General features: G+C 49.5%; 1 long non-coding RNA gene across 4 annotated transcripts in view; it reads right to left on the bottom strand.

Annotated features, from left to right (window-relative positions):
- Positions 1–1913: 1913 nt before the first annotated feature.
- LOC124519683 (uncharacterized) overlaps positions 1914–20938 on the bottom strand; it is a 20450-nt gene continuing 1425 nt past the window's right edge. Inside the window, exons 1-3 of one of the 4 annotated variants that reach the window (XR_006964170.1) lie at positions 20779–20859; positions 20299–20395; positions 1914–2556 (exon numbers count right to left, since the gene is read on the bottom strand). This is a non-coding gene — a long non-coding RNA (uncharacterized LOC124519683). Of the gene's footprint in view, positions 2557–6394; positions 6798–20298; positions 20396–20778; positions 20860–20938 lie in introns of those variants that run through there. The other 3 variants (XR_006964172.1, XR_006964169.1, XR_006964171.1) reach the window with 3 other exon arrangements.

Raw genomic sequence — 20938 nt, 5'->3', positions numbered from 1 at the left:
AGTCTGAGAAGTAAAACCCACGGGACAGCCCAAGGTGGGGGTCTGATTACAGGGGTGGGTGTGCTCGGTAGATCGCAGAGCTGCGGAAGGGACCGACACCCACGTTTCAGAGAGAATACGGCACACGGGTTTATTAACACGTATGGGCTTTAGCGCGGACGCGAGTAAAGTTTTTCACGAGGCACCGCTTGGTTCTCTAAATACCCAAGGCTGGGTATTTGCGGGAGGAGTATGTAAATAACGCCTGGGCCTAAAATCTAGAAAGTAAATAGCACTGAGTGTAGGGTCCAAGTCCTCTCCTGGCGACCTCTTTGGTTGTGGAGGGAGGCGGGGGGGGGGGGGGCGGAATACCGAAAGGAAAGCTGCCTGTCCTCAGGAAACCACAACAGACTCAAAGGACTCAATGGGCAAGTTTCCCCTGAGCCCTGCTCCCTAAGCGCATAGCACCAAGGATAAAGACCCGGTGTCCCCGCAGGGAGCCTGCCCGCCCAGTGGGAAAAAAGACACACACACACACACACACACACACACACACACGGAAAGATAAATGAAAACAGTACATGATAAAGGACCAAATCATGGCATAGAAAAAGTTTCCACCCTCCTGGCAAATCGCAAGTGGATTCTTAACCTGGATCTCCAGAAGGGCAGAGGTAGTTTCTAAATATGGTGGGGTGTGTGTGCGTGCGTGTGTTTGCCCGTGCGTGCAAGCTCAGATACGTATTATTTTGGAGAAGGGTGGGTGCTATAACTTCCATCGGTCTCAAAACGGCCCGACCCCCTGCCCCTGAAATAGTAGACCCCCCCCCCCCACCAATTGAAAGACCTCCGGAAGCGAAATATCAGAGGCGGCGATAACCACGTGGTCCCGGGATTCCGGCCACCTGTCTCCATGCTCATCTGTTACACCTGTGTTGCCACGGCAGCCAAGCCCAACGCCGTAAGCCCTCGGGGCTAAGTTTATGGCCAGTCGGAAACATTTTCCTACCGTCCCGAATTCTGATCTGGACGTACCTCGGAGCTGAGTGGGGGGATCTACCCTTCAGGCTTGAGCCTAACGCCCCGTCATGACGTCAGGACGAGTTCAATGCTCCCAGCCCGCCCAGCGAGTTTAAGTCAACCACACGGAAGTGTTGATACTGGGAGAACGGCCACTTGCTGACGGAGCAGCGAGCGCAGGTGGAGGGGTTGCTGGTAGAGAAGCAGAGTTTGAAGCCTGAACGATCCTGAAAGTCGAAGGTTAGGCATTCCAAACACGAACAGGTACGCCGCCCGAGGACCGGGTCCTCTAGGCATAAGGGAAACACTCAAAACAACAACCGTAAAGCTGTGAGTATGTGAAGGGAGGTCGCCTAAGAGGGGTCAGGGGTAAAGAAGGCCGAGATGAGGAGCAAGGCGGTGGAGAGACTGCTAGAATGAAGTCCCCCTCTCACTGGGAATGGCTCAGTGGCCGCCTTTTGGAAGCTTGCGGTTTAGTGGGAACTCGGGTGTCCAGCGTCCGTCTGACCTAATCACCCCTGTCTGTATCCGCAACGGCCACGTCGTGCCCGGCACAGAGGGGTAATGCCTACCTGCTCCAGGAATTAACCGTACACGTGATCCCTGCTGACATGTGTGAACCCAGGACCCGAACAGACCTGCATGATGTGATGTCCCCTGCCACTTGCCGGCTCCGTGTGGGGGGAGCCTGCGAGCCGTGGACAGTAACACCTGTGCTCATCAATGGCGCCCGCCCTCCTGTAGAGCAGTAAGGAGGCTGACATATCCCCCTTGTCCTTTATGTCTTTTTAGGTTTTATTTTGTATTTGAGAGAGAGAGCAAGCAAGCAAGCAGGGGAGGGACAGAGAGACGGAGACAGAATCCCAAGCAGGCTCCAGGCTCTGAGCTGTCAGCACAGAGCCCCACGTGAGGTTAGAACCCGAGCAGTGAGGTCATGACCCGAGCCGAAGTCAGTGGCTTAACCATCTGAGCCACCCAGGCGCCGCATCCCCTTGACCTTAGAGGACAGCCTGGAGAGAACGTATTTGGCTGCGTATCACAGGAGGTCGACTGCCGGGGCCTAACTACAAAGAGTGAGTTTCTCTCAAACGCTGAGTCTGTGGCGTAGTAATTCTGCGGGCCGGGTCATCGGGGTCTCCGGGAGCTCTTCTGTCGTTCTCGGGGTCATCGCCTTTCTGCTGCTCTACCGCTAGCCTGCACGGTGGGCAGGAAGGAGGAAAAGGGAAGGAAGATCGCGTCTCTATCGAAGCAAACATCTGACCTTTGGCCACAGCTCACGGGTAGGAAGCGCACTCCACAGGGGACCCTTGGCTGCAAGGGAGCTGGGACCCCGTGTTTTCTACTGACGTCCACGACACGGGCGGGGAGCACCACCCTGGACGGAGGGTACGGATACCGGGTAGGAACCAGTGATCCTCCCGCAGTCACGCTCAGGCGCTGTATTCATCCATTCGTTAGCCAAAAACCAATGTGGTTGTGCCAGGTACTGTCTGGGGTCTTGGGGACACAGAAGGGAACGAGGCAGGCGAGGCTCCTGCTTCACTGGGACTTAACGATCTGGCGGCATAAACGGTGAACAAACGACAAGATCATCTCAGATGGCACTAAGGGCTATATGCTAGGTACGCCTGTGCTCACACACGCACAAACATATATAAATACACACACGCACACATGTGCTAAAAGTACTATAAGAACAGAGACGCCAGGGGCAGCTGGGTGGCTCAGTCGGTTCAGCGTCTGGCTTCGGCTCAGGTCACGATCTCAAGGATCGTGGGTCCGGGCCCCGCGTCGGGCTCTGTGCTGATAGCTCAGAGCCTGGAGCCTTTCTCAGATTCTGTCTCCCTCTCCCTCTGCCCCTCCCCTGCTGATGCTCTGTCTCTCTCGAAAAAATAAACATTAAAAAAAAAATTGAAAGCCCTCGCCTCAAATCCAAGGGCAGGGCACAGGCCTCACTCCTCAGAGGGAAGAGGGGCAAAGTTACATGGCAGTAAAAGCATGTTGGATGTGGGACATTACAGTGGCCATTTTGGGGGAAACCCTTACCCTTGTCCGGGAGGCCCTGCAGGCCCAGGCTCTTGTGTCCCGAGTTGGCCTTTCACTTTCGGGCCCCCCCCACCCCCACGCAAGCTCTCTCCTGTCAGGGCCTCCACGTTTGTTGTCCTCGGCATGGAACATTCCACCCACCGCTCAATGTCTGGCCAGCTCCCGCCCCTCAGAGTCTCTGCCTAAGTGTCACTTTCTCAGGGAAGTCTTTCCCGATCCCTTCAAATACGGCAAATATTTCATCGCACCGCCTCGGGTTGCCTCGCAATGAAAGTACTCAGTGTTTCATTCACTGTTTAACGTCCGTTCCCCCTCCCTTCTTAGACTCTAAGCTCCGGGAGGGCAGGCATCCCGTCTCTTATCTGCCGCTAAACACGCAGCTCCTCGCTCAGCGCTCAGCCCAGGGCAGTTACTCAAAGTTCAGAAAATGAACAAATGGGTGAAAAATGCTACACGCGGGCTATGAAATGCCTCGGGGGACGTCGCAGCCCAGTCTGGGGAGGTCAGTGGAGGCTTTCTGGATCCGGCCGAGACCTGAAGGACCAGGACGAGGGAGCCGAGGGAGGAGGCAGGGGAGGGTAAGGAGAGTGGGGAGGACAGGCTTCCCGTGAGGAATAAATAGCACAGACACTGCAGGGTTGGGGGTGGGGGGTGCAGAGAGCTCAGGAACAGAAGGCAAAGCTAAGAGACAGGAGGCGGGGGAGGGTGGGCGACGAGGGGTGTCGAGGCCAGACCAGGTCGAGGGAGGCTTTGTGCACCTGGCTGTTGTTTGTGTGCTGAGATATAGTTCACACACGATATAGTTGCACGCCTTTCCGAGCATGCAAGTCAGGGTTCAGGGTTTTCCAGGGAGAACGGCACGATCAGACTTGCATTTTAAAGACGTGACTTGCCTACAACGTCCAGAGAATGGACTGGAGGGGGAAGAGGGAGGGGAGAAGAGGGGAGACGGGAGCCCACGCCACTGCCGCGGTCCAGGAGGGACATGGGGGTGGCTGGGACGGAGTGGCGCAGGAGGTCGGAGAAGACGGACCGAAGACAGAATTGTGCGGCTCAATAATTTCCCGGGAGCACGTCCGGGGCAGAGGGAGGAGACAGGGGAGGATGACGAGCGTGCGGGTGGACAAGGGGCTCCGACTGGGGAAGAAGGGGGTGTGTGGTGAGCCGGTGTCGGGGGGTAACTCTGGGGCGCAGATGCAGATGTCCCGATCTTCCTGGCTGCGTGGCTCTGGGCTAGACTCATCGGTGTGGGGACTGTCAGCTGAGTCACTGTTGCCAGATTCAGGGGTGAAGTCACCTTGAGGAATGACGGCGAGGGGCCGGGGGCGGCGGAGGAAGAGACTCGCAAGAGCCAGAGCGGCGAGAGTGACCGGGGAAAATGGCGCCACGGAAGCCAAAGAGAGTATCTGATGGGGGGTTGGGGTAAACAGTGTGAAACGTTCCACGGAGATCAAGGCGAGGACTTGATCGTCCGTGGACGGAACAAGCAGCAAAACAGGAGTCCGGCTTCGGTTGGATGAGGCGTGAACGGCCCGGGGGCAGAAGGAAGCCGACCTCGGAAGGCTCTGTGACCGTGCACAAAATGCGTTCCTGTCTTGAGATTACGTTTCTTTAACTGTAAACTATGAACAGTAGAAATAAGGTTTCGCTAAGGATAGCAGGCATGCGCCAGGGCGCGGTCCCTCCGAGCGGGAGATCAGAGAAGGTAAGGTATGGAAATGTGCCCAGCAGCACGAAAGGCCCTTCGAACAGGCACCCCAAAATGTGAGTTGTCTCTTCCTTTCCTTGTGCCAGCCGCTATATATTTAGTAACACACGCTTCCTGTGGGATTTCCTGAGACTCGGCATTATTCAGCATCCAGGTGACCTCGGTCAAGTTCAGGGAATGGGTCGACCGTATCTGCGACTCACATTTGGTTGCCAGCCCAACAGAAGTGCGCCTCCATTAGGAGAACTGGGTCCAATGACCCGTGGATTGTCTCCTGTGGTTCCCGAGCGGGGCTTATGTCTGGGAAGCGGGACAGAGCCCGGATCGGGGCCAGCTGTCGGGAGCAAGAGAACTAGAACCAGCCCTTTGCTCCCTCAGTTTAAGGTGCCGTTCATACCTCAGGTCGCCGACGCTGTCACCTTGAGTCACCTCCAGTGAACCTCTTGGAAGTGAGAAATGGCCAACAATGTGACTGTTTAGAATACTAGCTCCCAACTATCGAGTGTCTTCGAGTCAGCACTTTTTTTTTTTAATTTTTTTTTCAACGTTTTTTATTTATTTTTGGGACAGAGAGAGACAGAGCATGAACGGGGGAGGGGCAGAGAGAGAGGGAGACACAGAATCGGAAACAGGCTCCAGGCTCCGAGCCATCAGCCCAGAGCCCGACGCGGGGCTCGAACTCACGGACCGCGAGATCGTGACCTGGCTGAAGTCGGACGCTTAACCGACTGCGCCACCCAGGCGCCCCAAGTCAGCACTTTCTTAAGTGAGCTCACGGAATCCTCACCACGACCAGGTGAGGGAGGCAGGGGTACCCTGCCTCACAGATGCGGGGCTGAGACCTGAGGGCTAAGGAGTTTGCCCGAGGTCACATAGTGAATGGAAGAACTCGGGACACCAGGTGCTACCTGACCCCAAAGCTCAAATTCTAACGGGGTTAGGGGTGGACAACTTCATTCCTTGGCTCTGGAATACGTTTTTGGAGTTACACAGTTTGGGGATGTAGAATCTTAAAAAAAAAACAAAAAAACAAAAAAAACAAGTGATTTTAAGTTGCCAATCGTATCTAATTTAGTCTAAAATTAAAATGACCCTCATTCAGAGAGCTAGATGGCGAGAAGGCCCACGAACGGGCCAAGGGGCAGGAAAAAGCCGGCTTGGGGTCAGCATATACCATGGCAAATCTAGAATCTGAGGGACAGTCAGCCAGGAAAGGTGTCAGGGCAATTCTGCTCCAACAGCCAGGGCTTGACATGACATGGCATTTGCAGCCGGCCAGCCAAGGCACAAGCGTTAAGAATTGTTAAAAGGGAAGCGTCAAAAGGGAAGAAAGGTTTGGTTTTTGTCGTTTCATACAGGACCATTCCGTTTCCATCACGGTGGTCAATCAAAGCAGGTCTAAAGGAAGCAGAGAAGAGAAAGACAATGGTTTGTGGGAAAGGCAAAGAGCAAGGGAGAGGATTTAGCTAAAAAGCCAGCAATTGGGGCGCCTGCGTGTCTCAGTCGGTTGGGCGTCCGGCTTCGGCTCGGGTCATGATCTCGCGGTTCGTGGGTTCGAGCCCCGCCTCGGGCTCTGTGCTGACACCTCGGAGCCTGGAGGCTGCTTCGGATTCTGTGTCTCCCTCTCTCTCGGATGCTCCCCTACTCACACACTCTCTCTCTCTCTCAAAAATAAACATTAAAGAAAAATTGTTTTTAAAAAAGCCAGCAATCGAAGTAGAGGCAGATGTGAGATCACAGAAGGCAAGCAAAGACCATTTCCAGAAGGGCGTAGCAAGTTAAGAACTCAGAAACAGCCTCTCTGTCGGCAACCAGGAGGCTATGGATAGTCTGGTGGCAGTGGCTTCAGAGGACCTGGAAAGCGAGAGTGGTCCAGTAGGACAAAGAGGATGCGGCGAAATACACAGGCTTCGTGCCCATGTCTCCGGGGAGCTCTCTCTGATGTTCTGTCTCCTGGAGAGAGCTGATAAGGTCTCCTGCCGAAGTGGAAGGTGGAGGAGGTGTGGCAAATGTGAGGAAGCTTTGGAAAAGTGGCCACGGAGACCTGAAAGAAAGCGGACCAGGGAAAAGGATTTCTGAGCCGGGACGCCGGTGGGCACGGTCATGGTGTTCTCTTCAGCAGCACTCTGCACGCTGGGTGTGAGGGTCACAGTTAGAGGTGCGCGGGCAGAGGCTCAGGAGAGGACACGACACTGGCTGAGATGACAGGCCACAGACTCTACGTTGGACAGGGAAGGAGGTGAGGACCCGGTAGAGCCCGATGAGGGAGGGACTAGAGTGTCTTATGGGTCCAAGAACAACAGAGAAATGAGCTAGAGGGACAGAAAGTTGTGGGCAATGCGGGGGGGCTTGAACCCAGTTATTTCAGAAGATGTAAGTCCTGAGCCACCTCCACCGGTGTGGAATGGACAGAAAGGCCTCTGGTCAGGGTGTCAGGGGCAGGACTGAGCCCGTGTGAGTCTGTAGTGAGTGAGGGGAAGGATGAGGGCAAGCAGATGCAGCCTGAGAGTGAAGTGCAGGGCTATACAGCCCATAGGAGCCTTGGACAGGGGCCTGTCACCTGACATGGGGGAACCTGGGATCAACCGCTGGTGTAAAGAAATAGATTCCTTTACGTATGTGGTTTCCAGACTTATCTGCCACGTCACCGAACTTTGTAACCAAAAGTTTGATCCATTCTCCTATCTTCTCTCTTTCCATATACTTTTAATTTTTTTTAAGCGTAGTTTTCTTTTTCATTGCAGAACATGTGTTCTTTACAGAAAATTCCAGGTAGGCAAGCATAAAGATGTCAAAACAAAAGCACTCAATTCCTATCACTCAGCAGAAACCAGTGTGAACATCTTAACCACTTCCTCCTAGTACTTTCCTATCTGGCTGCGATTATACTACATGTATGACTTTATATTGCTTTATGCAACTAACGTTAGATCTTAAGTTGTTAAAAAGGAATCAGGATAGAAGAACAGTGGTTTTCTCTAGAAGGGGCACAGACTGGGAAGACGCTGGAAACTTCTATGGTGGTAGACATATATATTAAAAAATTTTTTTTAATGTTTGTTTTTGAGAGAGAGAGAGACAGAGCACGAGTGGGGGAGGGGGCGAGAGAGAGGGAGACACAGAATCGGAAGCAGGCTCCAGGCTCCGAGCTGTCAGCACAGAGCCTGATGTGGGGCTCGAACTCACAAACCATGAGATCATGACCTGAGCTGAAGTTGGACGCTTAACCGACTGGTGCTGGTGCTTGACGTATTTTATATCTTTACCTGGCTGGTGTTCATACAAGACTACGCGTATGTAAAAACTCAAAATGTACACCTGAAAAAAAACCCAACCAAACAAAAAACAAAAAGAAATTAGATCATAAGCATTTGCTTGTGCCATTTTGTCAATGTGGAAAAAGCTTAACAATCACTAAATCTAGAAGAGTATACAGGTATCAGCAACACAAGAAATGACGGGTGTTGGCAAGGGTCTGGAAAAAGGGGAACCCTCATGCGCTGTTGGTGGGTGCGCACACTGATTCACCCACTCTGGAAAACAGTATGAAGGTTCCTCAGAAAGTTAAAAATAGAACTACCCTACCATCCAGCAATTGCACTGCTAGGTATTTACCCGAAGAATACAAAAATGCTAATTCAAATACCCCGAAGTTTAGAGCAGCATTGTCTACAACAGCCAAACTATGGAAGCAACCCAAGTGTCCATCGACTGATGAATGGGGAAAGAAGATGCGGTACAGGGGCGCCTGGGTGGCTCAGTCGGTTAAGCGTCCGACTTCAGCTCAGGTCACGATCTCGCGGTCCATGAGTTCGAGCCCCGGGTCAGGCTCTGTGCTGACAGCTCGGAGCCTGGAGCCCGTTTCAGATTCTGTGTCTCCCTCTCTCTGACCCTTCCCCGTTCATGCTCTGTCTCTCTCTGTCTCAAAAATAAATAAACGTTAAAAAAAATTTAAAAAGAAGATGTGGTACATTGTAGATACAATGGAATATTACTCAGCCATAAAAAAGAAGGAAATCTTCCCACTGGCAATGAAATGGATGGGGCTATAAAGTATTATGCTAAGCAAAATAAGTCAGAGAAAGACAAATACCGTATGGTTTCACTACTATGTGGAATTAAAAAACAAAAACAAATGAGCAAAGGGGAAAAAGAGAGGCAAACCGGGAAACACACGCTTAACTATAGAGAACACACTGGTGGTTCCCACAGGGGAGGGGGATGGGGGTGTGTGTGAAAGGGGTGATGGGGGTTAAGGAATGCAATTGTGACGAGCACAGGGTGATGTACGGAAGTGTTGAACGACCGTACCGCACACCTGAAGTTAATATCACGCTATCCTGGAATTTAAATTAAAACTTAAAAAACAAAAAAGAGTACACGGGGGTCCACAGCACTCTTTCAACTTTTCTGTTGGTTTCCTTCCCACCTCGACTCACCCGGTATCCTGAATTTTATGTCATTATTTCCTTGCTTTTTCTTTGCGATTAGTTCCCTTCCACCGAATTGGAAAAATTGGAAAATTTTCAAACCTACAGAAAAGTTGAAGGAGGGCCGTGGACACCTGCATACTCTCTTTGTTCGTTTCGTAAGTTCAAAAGGTTGAGGTAACATAACATCAACCACGAAGAATATTACAATGAACACGTGTGTCCATCATCTGGTTTAGTAAATATAACAATAGTCATATTTTTTAAAGCCTTGTCTGACCTTCTTTTGAAATTATGAAATAGTTCTCAATAATAGGTAAAAATTTTAAAAACCTCCATAACATTTTAATGGTTTCTAAAAATTCACCCATAAAATTCATGATTTCTTTTGAAAAACATTTTTTAATGTTTTTGAGAGACAGAGACAGAATCTGAAGCAGGCTCCAGGCTCCGAGCTGTCAGCACAGAGCTCGATGTGGGGCTCAAACTCACGAACTGTGACGTCGTGACCTGAACTGAAGTTGGACACTTAACCAACTGAGCCACCCAGGCACCTCTAAAATTCATGATTTCAAAGTGTACAGGTCAGAAGCTTTCAGTATAAGGTTTACAAAATTGCATGGTTGTCACCACTACCTAATTCCAGAACATTTTCATCATGTCCAAAAAGAAATCTCATACCCGCTGGCAGTCATTTCCCCATTTCTTCTCCCCTCAAATTCTGGTCAATCACTAACCTGTTTCCTATCTCTGTGAATTGATCTATTCTGGGCATTTCATGTAAGTAGAATCATACGATATGTGGCCTTCCGTATCTAGTTTCTTGCACTCAGCATGATGTCGGCTAAGTTCTTCCATGTTGTCGTGTTTATCCCTACCTCACTCCTTTTTATGGCTGAATAATATTCTACCGTATGGATATACTGCCCTCTGCTTATCCATTCATCGGCTGATGGGCATCTGGGTTGTTTCCACTTTGGGGTTATGATGAATAATGCTCCCACGAAGATTCACATACAAGTTGTGGTGGGGACACACATTTCAATTCTCCTGGGTGTACACCTAAGATTGAAATTGCTGGGTCGTACGGTAACTCTGTAGTTCATGTTTTGAGGATCGGTCGGCGATCTTCTTGCCCTCCAGGAAGCACCTGGCGATACTGGTCATGCTTCCTTCCAGAAGCTGTCTCCTTGTTCCACGATAACACTATCTGGTGCACCTACCACTCTAACAACTTCTGTTTCTTCCTTTGGCTTCTCTTCTCCCTTGCCCATTCTTCAAAGTACCCCCAAGTTCTGGCCTCTACTCTTCACTTGATGTGCTAACCATTCTTACTGTTTAAAGAGGTACCAACACCTACTAGAACTTTCTACCATGAACTTACCCCCCCCCCAGCCTGATGGGGTCAACATACTACTCGCTAAGTACTTTCTCAATCAACATAGACCACCCTTCTTCCCTCTATCTGCTCCAAATTTTAGTGATCTTTTGGGGCCTACTTCAAATACAACTACACACGAAAGTTCTTCAGTGATCCCCCTCTCCCTACCAAGATCTTTCTTCTCTGAATTCTCAGATTTTATAGCCCATAGCAATTATCACGACCGCATATTGTTGATTAGTGTTTCTGATCTCAAAGGTCTCTCCTCCCTCCACCTCGCTGATCCTTTGGTCACTAAAAAATTTACAGGCTGCTTTAAAAGATGTACAGTGAAAAAAATAAGCTTTCCAGTGTAACTACTACAGTTTCTCGTATATTCTTCCAGGAATATTCCCCAGATATTTACATATTTTTTTTCTTTCATCAATGCTATCATTATAAATATGTTCTTCTATACCTTTCCTTTCTTCTCGTTGTACCCCAATTAGTTTTTTTCTTAATTTTTTAATGTTTGTTTAGTTTTGAGAGAGAGAGAGAGAGAGAGAGAGAGAGCATGAAGAGGGGAGGGGCAGGGAGAGAGGGAGACATAGAATCTAAAGCAGGCTCCAGGCTCAGCTGTCAGCACACAGCCCGATGCGGGGCTCGAATTCACGGACCATGAGACCATGACCTGAGCCGAAGTCGGATGCTTAACTGACTGAGCCCCCCAGGCGCCTCTACCTCAGTTTTTAAACTAGAACTGCACTAATGTTTTCAAAAGTTTAATTTCCATTACATCCGCTGATTATACTTTGCTTATGTATTTTTCTCCTCAAAAACCTAGATTAATGAAGAATAATTTCTTTACAGAAATCATACTACTTTTTAAGCCACTTGGTTTCATTTGCTAAGGTGATCACGAGGCTACTTAAATTTGTTTACACAAACAATAAATATTTTCTCATTGTAAAAGTTCAGAATTCTTTTTAAAAAATTTTTTTTCTTAAACATTTATTTATTATTGAGAGACACAGAGACACAGAGCATGAGCAGGGGAGGGTCAGAGAGAGGGGGAGACACAGAATCTGAAGTAGGCTCCAGGCTCTGAGCTGTCAGCACAGAGCCCAATGCAGGGCTCGAACTCACGAACTGTGGGATCATGACCTCAGCCGAAGTCAGTCACTTAACCAACTGAGCCACCCAGGTGCCCCTAAAAATTCAGAATTCTAAATAGAGGTAAATATTCCCCTTGACTACTCTTTCCTAAAAGTGGCCACTATTTCCTATTTGATACGTCCAGAATTTAAAAAAAAAATTTTTTTTAACATTTATTTTTGAGAGACAGAGCGCAAGCAGGGGAGGGGCAGAGAGAGAGGGAGACACCGAATCTGAAGCGGGCTCCAGACTCTGAGCTGTCAGCACAGAGCCCGACGCGGAGCTCGAACCCACAAACAGTGAGATCATGACCTGAGCCGAAGTCAGATGCTCAACTGAATGAGCCACCCAGGTGCCCCTGTCCAGGATTTTTAAAGGCATTTATAGATAGGTTAGATAGATAGATGACAGATAGATAGAAATGTATCTGTAGAAACATACAGCATTTTGTTTCTTTGAACATAAACTAAATGATATGATAATGTATATATAGTTCTGCAGCTTGCTTTTTGCCATTCAGTAGTAAAGAATCTTACCACATAGATGTAAATCGTTTTCTTAATTTCTTTTTTTTTAATTTTTTTACATTTATTTATTTTTGATAGACAGAGCACAAGTGGGGGAGGGGCAGAGAGAGAAGGAGACAGAATCCGAAGCAGGCTGTCAGCACAGAGTCCGACGCGGGGCTTGAACTCACAAACTGCGAGATCATGATCTGAGCCGAAGTCGGACGCTTAACCGACTGAGCCACCCGGACGCCCCGTTTTCTTAATTTCTTAATTGCCGTTTTCTCATATTTCTTAATTGACTTAGCTGGTCCTCACTGTTGGAGATCTGGGGCATCTCCAATGTTTTGCTATTCTAAGCAACGCTGTAATGAATATGTCTGCATGTTTGACCTTATATACACCCAAGTGCGAGGACTGTTTCTCAGGGTAGATGGTAGGAGGTGGAATTCTGTGTCAGACAACATGTAACTTTGCAAGTGTCCTAGAGGGGCAGCTGGCTGGCTCAGTCGGGAGTCAGCGTCATGAGTTTGAGCCCCGAGTTGGGCAGACACATTATGAAGGAGGAGGAGGAGGAGGAGGAGGAGGAGGAGAATGAGGAGGAGGAGGAGGAGGAGGAGGGGGAAGGGGAAGGGGGAGGAGGTGGGGGAAAGTAGCGGCAGCAGCAGCACAAAAGTGTACTAGACACAACTGAATGGACTATTGCCAGTTCTGGTACAGTTGTAACAGGTAGTAAGTCATATACGTGGCCATCACTTTCACGTATTAGCTCCTTTAAAACCCAAGGGCATCTCATTGGCCTTGACATCGTCTCGTCTCGTATATAGTAGAAAGAACACCAGACTAGAAATTGGAAGATAGGCTCAAGTCCTGGTTCCGTCCCTACCAACCAACTTGATCCTAGGCACTCCTTTCAACATCTGGGCCCCCGTTTCTGCACCTACAAAATTAGATGGAAGCGATGTTTCCTAAAATATGGTACCTACACCATCGGTAGCGGGCAAGATGCTGTTATTTTCACTGATTTTTGTTTCAATAATGACTTGTATTTTAAACTAAGTTAGGAAGTGATTACCCCATCGAATCAAGGATTTTATAGATATTATTTCTCAGTAATATGAAATTTACTTTATTTTTTTTAACGTTTATTTATTTTTGAGACAGAGAGACAGAGCATGAACAGGGAGGGGCAGAGAGAGAGGGAGACACAGAATCTGAAACAGGCTCCAGGCTCTGAGCGGTCAGCACAGAGCCCGACGCGGGGCTCGAACTCACGGACCGTGAGATCGTGACCTGAGCCGAAGTCGGGCGCTTAACCGACCGAACCACCCAGGCACCCCTGAAATTTACTTTTTAAAGGGTATTTGTTTGGGGCGCCTGGCTGGCTCGGTTGGAAAAGCACATGACTTGTGATCTCGGGGTTGTGAGTTGGGAGCCCCACGTTGGGTACAGAGATTACTAAAAAAAATACTAATAAATAATAGAAAAAAATTAAAGGACATCTGTTTAACTTAAAAGTGAACTGGCTTGAAGGAAAATAGCCCTCATCTAACAGTGTAGGTGGTCGGCAAGTAGGGCACATCATGAATAGGATACATTAAGAACTGAAGTTTCTTTCTTTGCCAAATCAAGAGGTTAGATTAAAGCTGTAGGTCCCAGGGGCGCCTGGGTGGCTCAGTCGGCTGAGCATCAACTTCGACTCAGGTCACCATCTCGTGGTTCGTGGGTTTGAGCCCCACATCGGGCTCTGCACTGACAGCTCGGGGCCTGGAGCCTGCTTTGGATTCTGTGTCTCCTTCTCTCTCCACCCCTCCCCAACTTGCGCGTGCGTTCTCTCTCCAAAAATAAATAAATGTTAAAAAAAAATTTTTAAGCTACAGATCCCAGACTTTTGGATTTCAATAACCAGAAAAAATGTAAAAAGAAAACAAGAAAGTTAGTGATCAACATGGAGTTGGGGACTTTTTATTGTCCTAAACACATCAATGACAACAACAAATATATGCCCATCACCATTATTTAAGACAGATATTTAAAATGTTTTGGATTATAAAACAAGTACATGTTGAAAAATTCTCCAGTTGTACAGAAGTATGAAAAGTCATTCCCTTTCTCTGCCTTCATAAAGTCTATTATGGACCTCCTTCCATTAGAAAGGACATTTTTTTTTTCAATGTTTATTTATTTTTGGGACAGAGAGAGACAGAGCATGAATGGGAGAGGGGCAGCGAGAGAGGGAGACACAGAATCGGAAACAGGCTCCAGGCTCTGAGCCATCAGCCCAGAGCCTGACGCGGGGCTCGAACTCACGGACCGCGAGATCGTGACCTGGCTGAAGTCGGGCGCTTAACCGACTGCGCCACCCAGGCGCCCCAGAAAGGACATTTTTAACAGATTTATAATTAAATACATAAGCATGCATATATGTAACATATTAATACATATGTTAGTATATGTATTAATAGTATATTATATAGTATATTATATATATAAAATGTATATAAAATTATATATATATGTATATATATATGTATATATATATATATGTGTGTGTATATATATGTATACACACACACATATATATACATGAAATGTATTATCTCAGGGCACCTGGGTGGTTCAGTCAATTGAATGTCCGACTCTCAGTTTCAGCTCAGGTCGTGATCTCACAGTTTGCGGGATCCAGCCCCGTATTGGGCTCCCTGCTGATGGTGTGGCGCCTACTTGGGATTCTCTCCCCGCCTCCCTCTCTGTCCCTCCCCCAGTCGTGCTCTGTCTCTCTCAAAATAAATAAATAAACTTAAAAAAAATGTATAATCTCAAAACAAAGGACAGATCTTCTCCGCAAAGGGCAGGTGGCAACCTTAGCCATTTGGAAGCCACTGGTTTAGATGATCTTCTCTCTAAAATTCCATGATTAAGTCTAGGATATCCTTAGTACTTCCATGACTTCCATTATTATCACCAATCTATATATTTCAAAAGACAATTAGGACCCTCTTTAACATTTCCTTGAGTGGGAAATCACAGATGGCAAAGCGCTTTTTCAGTCCTTTGACCTGCCTGTTCCACGAGCGCACGTCTGTGCTCTACCAGTCACTGTCACTGGTTCCCTACGTCAGAGTTGTAACCTGGGGTCCACAGATCTCAGGGTGTTCGTAACACTGTGAAAACATATGTGGTATTTTGCATACACCAGCTGATCCTGGAGCATGAAGGTCAGGGGCGCTGACCCTTCGTGCCGTAGGAAACCCGCGTCCGACGTTTGCCTCCCCGTAACGTAACTACCAATAGCCTACGGTTGACCAGAAGCCTTGCTGCTACCATTAACGGCTGATTAGCCATGTTTTGTCTGTGTGTTATATACTGTGTTCTTACTATACGGCGGTGAGAAAATAAAATGGTATTAAGAAAATCATAAGGAAAATACGTTTACAGTCGCGTCCTGCCTTGATCAGTACCGTAAGTTTACGTCGCCTGTTTACAAGATGAATCATCTGTCAGTCCCTGCGTCAATGCACGGGACTAATACTGGGCGTCAAAAATGAAAACGTGACATATGGTCTCTAAGTGTTTTTGTGCATAAGTTTGAACTTTTAAAAATAGATTTGTGTAATATTTTAAGGTAGGAGATGATAAAATACACTAGTAGCTACGCGTATTTTGTGCATTCATCTAATGCCCTTTTCTTAATTTTGTCGATGTTTCTAGGCCATGCAGTGCATCCCCAAGTTTTCTCAAATGATCCCACGTCTCCAAAATATCTTCGATATACTTATTGAAAAAATCCAGGGGCGCCTGGGTGGCTCAGTCAGTTAAGCGTCCGACTTCCGCTCAGGTCATGATCTCACAGTTTGTGGGTTTAAGCCCGCATCCAGCTCTGTGCTCACAGCGCAGACCCTGGAGCCTGCTTCGGAGTCTCTGTCTCCCTCTTTCTGACCCTCCCCCACTCGCCCTCTGTCTGTCTGTCTCTCTCTCTCAAAAATAAATATTAAAAAAAATAATTAAAAAAATGTACATATAAGTGGATCCGCACAGTTCAAACCCACGTTGCTCAAGGGTCAGCTGTATACTGTTTTTCTGGGGGAAGGGCTGATAACTTTCTATGAACCAGAAAAAGAAAAACAGAAAACAAAAAACAAAACTAGAAACACTTGCATTGGGTAAGTTTCTTGCTTTGGCTTTAAAGAAATAATCTTCCTATGGCTTAGGAGTCCCTTACAATTTTCTTCTAGTTCTTTCTCGGGGAGGGGGCCCTCCAATTCTGGTTTGCATTGGACAGGCCGCGTGCCTAAGGTCCTTTTTCTCACCTCAATGGTCTTCTCATTAAAAACAGGGACCCTTCTCCTCTGCCAATTAGTTAGTCATATGGCACCTTAACTTTGTATTTGGTTTTTATTTTTTGAAGCACAGAAAGATAGAAAAAGGCAGGGAAGTGGTGTCCACTTTGAAAGCGACTAGCAGCCCAGAGACAGTGAGACGTACAGGCACAGAGCCTACGGACGGACAGAACAGACAGATAAGAGAAAGAGAGGAGCCTGAAAACGCAGGAGAGACACGAGAGTGGTGTAGACAGACGATGGCAGACAGACAGGCTGGCAAGGACAGAAAGGAGAAGGAGTGACAGAGAGGCGGGAGAGAGCACCAGGCAGGCCGGCAGGCGTGGAAAGAGAGGGAGAAGGCCGAGCAAGAAAGGAAGAAAACAATAAGGATGGCGGGAGAACGACGTGGGAAACGGCGTTCCATGCCACACCGGGCTCTGTGGCTGAGAAAGTGCGGTCACATACATTACTGCAGGCAGACAGGGAGAACCCAGCAGACAGATGGGGTGATGGAGGGACGCAGGCCAATCAGACAGAAGAGAGGGAAGGTGGCCAATCAGAAGGAGGCTAGAAGGCAGCCCAAGACAGACACTTAGGAGGAAAGACAGAACCGAGAAAAGAGAGGTGAGAGATGGAGGGAGGGGAAGAGGGGAGAGACGTGGACACGGAGGCCGAAAGAGTTAAAATCAGGAGTCCAGGCAGTGAAAAAGCAGACAGGGAAGAATAGCGCATTCTCAGTAAAAGTTTCACCACGGTCTTTCCGAAGGGGCCTGGATGGAGCCTGTGCCTTTGTTTCCCCCCACCTCCCCCCACCCCTTCCCAAGAGTTAGCGTCACCATCTCGGAGGTGGCGGGGGAGAGGACCCAAGGAAGGAAGAAGAGGGAGAAAAGTTTTTGTGAGAAGCAATTTCTTAGACTAGAGGAAGACAGACTCCTTGGACGGGCCGAAGTCAACAGCCTGAGGGTGCTGCTGGGCCTAGAAGGATCTAGAGTCACATGCCTGTAAAGACTTGGGGGGAAGGCAGAGCAGGCCCCCATGCACAGGAGCCTGTGCTGACTAACCGGACCTGTGCGTGCACCTGTGGGCGCTTCCCCGTTTTTTTTCTCGCTTAATCCATGGTCGGTGATGAAGGGCCGGGGAGCTGTGCCCTCTCCCAGATAGCCCGGCGTGCAGACGAGGGCCCTTGGGGGGAGCGGGCCCTTCCAGAGCGCGCCGCACTGGCAGGAAAAGCGTGCTTCTAGCGACCGATCAAAAAGACAGGTGCCCGAGAGCAGACTCAAAATGATAAGGAACAAGAGGTGGCAAGCCAGGGGAGGCAGGAAGGCCTATGGACAGACTGACAGAGAAAGAAGCGTCCAGCAGAACTGGGAGAGGAGGAGGAAGGAGTGCGGCCCAAAGCGAGGAGACTTGCAGACGTGCAGCCCCTTCTCTGGAACAACGTCCAAGAAATGAAGAGTAGTGAAGCCGGCCTCAGGGAGAGGAGCAGGGCCCGGGGGAGAGGGACAGGAGGGAGGCTTCCTCTCCACAGGGTACTTGTAGCCCTCGAAAAATCCTGTACGTGTGTGTGCGTGCACGTGTGTACCATCTACTCAAAAGTGGGGGCGCCCGGGTGGCTCAGGTGGTTAAGTCTCCGACTCCCGATTTCAGCTCCGGTCATGATCTCCCCGTTCGTGGGTTCGAGCCCCGCGTCGGGCTCTGCGCTGACAGCGCGGAGCCTGCTTGGGATTCTCTCCCTCCCTCTGTCTCTGCTCCTCCCCTGCTCGCTTAACTCTCTCAAAAGAAATAAATACACCTTAAAAATCAATAAAAATTTAAAAAGCTGAGTGACGAGAGAAGACGAGAAAAGAGAAAGTGAGCGGAGATGTGGACGGCCAAGAGGCCGGCAGGCAGACAGCCGGGCCAAAAGGCAGGCAGACGCTCTGAGGGACCAGAAATACAAGAAGGGAAAGGGATGGCCGGCAGGAGGGCGAGAAGCGAGAAAAGGTAGGGTTGGAGGGGGTGGGGTATGGCCAGAAGGCAGGTAAGGCTTTGGGGCCTGGGGGTCACTGACAGGTGCGGGCAAGAGCGACCAGCGCCACTGACGGGACGCTGATACTGCTGGTATTGAGGAAGCCAAGGGGGAGGAAGCCGACGCGCAGTCAGACTGAAAAGATACAAGCATTAACCAGTGGGATGGCAGCAGGCGAGCGGGGTAGACAGGCGAGCAGACAGACGTAAAGGGCGGCAAGGAAAAATCATGAACTTAACAGGCATAAGTAAGACGGGAACAAGTAGGAGATAAGAGGCAGACCGAGATAGGGAGCCACGGCAGGGCCTGGAAGGTAGACAAACCAAGAGACGAGGGCTAAAAAAGTGACAGAGACAGGCAGGCGGGGAGACAGATGGCTAGAGAGAGAGAGAGAGAGAGAGAGAGAGAGAGAGGGGTGGGCAAACAGCCAGAGAAGCAGACAGACAACCAGAGAGAGGAAGAGGCTGCCAGGCAGTCGGGGAGGAGCAGACAGGCGGGCAGGCGGACACCAGAACAGGAGCAAGCAGGCAGAGGGGCAGGCGGAAGCAAGGAGAGCAGAGGGGAACCGGAGAGGTCAGCAGGAGAGGAAAGAGAACAGGGGAGGCGGGCGGGCAGAGGGGACACGGACAAGAGGGAGAATGGAGTGAACGAACAGATCTGTCTGCAAAGCACACGAGAGGGTGACGGACGTGTGGCCGGAGATCCACACCTGCAGCTCACGGGCACAGGAGGGCAGGCGGAGGCGCTCGGCGCAGGGGGAGAGGGCACCGAGGCAGGGGGACTGGGGCGCACATGATGTGCAGGGCTGTCCACATACACGTGGGGACACTCTTCACACGCACACATGCGCGCGCGCGCGCGCACACACACACACACACACACACACACACACACGGACCAGAAAGAGGAGGGAGGCAGGCACACGCGGGGAAGAGAGAAGTAAACAGAAACAAGACAGGGCTGGAAAGTCACTTCGAGGTAGAACAGCCTGAGCGGCCAAAGGGACGAGAGAATCAGTCTTGGAGAGAAAACACAGACACACACAGAGAGGCCCACACACAGAAAGAGGGGGACACCCACACGGGCTCGCACAAAGACACCGAGGGAAGGGATGGAACAAAATGGAACAGAAGAGGGACAGCAGTCAGACCCGGGCGCAGGGATGATACAAGAGCGGAGACGAGAGGATTCCAAAGGCCGGGTTCAGAGAAGGCTGGAAATCAATGCTCAGTCTAGTGCGTTAGTGTGTGTGTCCGGGGAGGGGGGTGTATGCCAGTAAAGAATGTTTCAGCCTCCCAAGCAAAAACTGGCAGGGTATTCCCTGTCCTGAATCCTGTCCCCCTTGCCGCCTACCTACCCCTCCCTCGTAAGGTGCTCCTGAACACTGTGGGGGGGGGGGGGCTGCTGGGTGGCTCCAGGGGGAGAGAAATAACCCAGGAGAGAAACTATCCCTCCGTGCCAGGGGCATGGGGTGGGCCTCAAGGAAGGGGCAGAGTGCGATAGAAAGAACCGGGAGGGAGGTGGAGTTCGGAAAGGTGACCAGAAGAAACAAACAAAAAAAGGGTAGAACGGAACCACTGTGCCTCCTTCCGCTAGCACTGCTCAACGGGCAAGTCCCAGGACTTCTGTGATCCAGTCTCTGGATGAGGCAGCTACTTTGGGGGACTCCTTTTCAGGCTCCCACCTGATCCCCCGAAGCCACTGGGGTACAGTGGGAAATCCTGGGCCAACCGAGTCAGAGGGAGACGTAAGGGTAACCCCTACCTCTTTCTCTTGCTCAGTCCCAGTACTTTTCTGTGGCAGGGTACCCGAGTTCCTTCCACTTTACCAGTGTCGGAGATCACGGAGGAAGGGAGGTACACTGCAACGCGAGAAAAAGAGAAAACAATTTCACAATTCTCAGACTTGACTCTTTCCCCCCTTATTCTAAAAATCTGTTCTACCAACCCCTAAATTAATTTCCCAAGTCAGATGAATTTTAAGAGTCGAGCAGTTGGGGGAGGGGGAGGGGGAGGTAAAGCAGCAAAGAGTGAAGATAAAATTTACAACAATTATAAATCACCGAAAAGGCTGGGCAAAGGGGAGAATCAAACATGGACTCCTTTGAAAAAAAAAAAAAAAAAAACTCAATCATCGGATCTATTCATATCTCCCCCCCCCCCAAGTCACTGGGATTTCTATCACTTTTTTTAAAAGAAAGGGGGAAAAAAATCCAGTACCGCTCCTCACTTGAAAGATACGTACACAATTAAATGCGTTTTGACTTCAGTGAGGTATGGAGAAACACAGTTATATATAAACATATATTTCATCTTTTCCTTTTCAATGCCTGAAGGGGAAAAAAAAAAAAAAAACCCTTCACATCAAACCACTCCCTTCTGAAGTATTCAGAAAAAAAAAAAAA

Source organism: Lynx rufus, unplaced genomic scaffold (genome assembly GCF_022079265.1).
Source record: "Lynx rufus isolate CCGP_SWC_20201006 ecotype Redwood Valley unplaced genomic scaffold, mLynRuf1.p SCAF_28, whole genome shotgun sequence".
Classification (NCBI taxonomy): Eukaryota; Metazoa; Chordata; class Mammalia; order Carnivora; family Felidae; genus Lynx; species Lynx rufus.
Note: the sequence above shows the minus strand (reverse complement) of the source record. Positions and strands in the feature narration are given on the sequence as shown.